We start from the raw sequence: 1,891 nt of genomic DNA on the forward strand, positions 1-1,891 counted from the left end.
AGCAGTTCCCCCCCCTGCTGAGAACAGCCTGGGGTAAGCCCTGCTTTCCCTTCCTGAGCCGTCGGATGGTTTGCCAGAACCTCCTTGAGGCCAACCGAAAGTCCTTCTCCATGGCCTCCCCGAACTCCTCCCATGCCCGAGTTTTAGCATCCGCGACCACCGCAGCTGCAGCCCTTCTGGCCTACCGGTACCTGTCAGCTGCTTCAGGAGACCCCTAGGCCAACCAGGCCTTGAAGGCCTCCTTCTTCAGCTTGATGACTTCCCTCACCTCCGGTGTCCACCACCGGGTTCTCAGGTTGCCGCCACTACAGGCACCGATGGCCTTCCGACCACAGTTCAGTTCCTAGCGGCCGCGTCCACAATACAAGCTTTGAACATGGTCCATTCGGATTCCATGTCCCCAACCTCCCTCGGGATGTGTAAGAAGTTCTTCTGGAGGTGGAAGTTAAAGACCTCCCGGACAGGGTCCTCCACCAGACGTTCCCAGTTCACCCTCACTACACGTTTGGGCTTGCCGGGTCTTTCCAACCGGTTCCCCTGCCATCTGATCCAACTCACCACCAGGTGGTGATCAGTTGACAGCTCTGCTCCTCTCTTCACCCGAGTGTCCAAGACATACGGCTGTTACATACATACATACTGTTAATGTATCAATAATACTGTTAATATATCAATAATACTGTTAATGTATCAGTGATGATGTTAATATATGATATCAATAATACTGTTTTGATTTCTACATGTATCTCTTATTTATTTATTTTAATATCAGCTTTACTCCTCTACATAATAATTATTAATATATATTATTAAAATCATATCATAACCCTTTCAAAATAAGACGTGAAACTACTGCGCATGTCCACAAAATCAGCTATGACGGAGGTGGGGCTTCCGTGACGTACCCGGAAGAGATTCACACGTGCGCTGGTTTGTTCTCTGAGAGTTTCACGGTGAGTTAATTCAGGTTTTATTTGTCTGTTTCTCTTAGTTTCACAAACTGAAGCAGCTGCTGTTAGCATGAGGCTAGCATTAGCTGCTACACACACAAACACACACACACGTGTTACTGTGGTTAAAGTCGGAGCTAACGATGCTAAACAGGATAGCTGTAGCAGACGCTGGTCCCACTGCGCATCACGCTGGACTCCGTCCAGAGATGTGTCACTTTACCGCTTCCTCTGCTGTGAAACAGTGAAACACGGAGTATAACATCTCATATTGACCCTGAACACATCACCGAGGGGCGGTCTGTAGTTCGGCTCACGTTAAAGGAATCAAACGTTTGTGTCTGTGATGCATTTCCGTTATTCTCGTTGAGCTCCACTGAAACACAGCAGAGAGAAATGCTTCTTAACGCTCGCGCCACTGATTCAAACTGCAGCAGTGAGTCACAGTTTAGAAGCTTCTCACGTTGTTGATGTAAAATCCGATGTTATATAAAATTATCACGTGTTTTATGGCTTTTGGATCTTCTGTGTTTAGTTAGTCTTCTTTCAGTTTGAGAACATGTTGATGGTTTCTGTATCAGCTAATCCATGACACTCATCAATCTATCAATCAATAACTTTGATAAGGTCATCAGGATCAGTGTCTGTCTGCTGTGACCAGGTGATGACGTCATCAGCAGAGGACCAGCTGTGTCTGAACATCTGCAGCAGCCTCTCTTCCTCCTCTTCCTCCAGGAGGAAGCCTCTGACCGCTCAGCAGAGATGGGCCAGAGTGAGTAATCAATAATCTGATCAGTGTTATCAATAATCTGATCATCAGTGTTATCAATAATCTGATCATCAGTGTTATCAATAATCTGATCATCAGTGTTATCAATAATCTGATCATCAGTGTTATCAATAATCTGATCATCAGTTTTATCAATAATCTGATCATCAGT

The sequence above is a fragment of the Anarrhichthys ocellatus genome, unplaced genomic scaffold, assembly GCF_004355925.1.
Source record: "Anarrhichthys ocellatus isolate YVR2014 unplaced genomic scaffold, GSC_Weel_1.0 scaffold240, whole genome shotgun sequence".
Classification (NCBI taxonomy): domain Eukaryota; kingdom Metazoa; phylum Chordata; class Actinopteri; order Perciformes; family Anarhichadidae; genus Anarrhichthys; species Anarrhichthys ocellatus.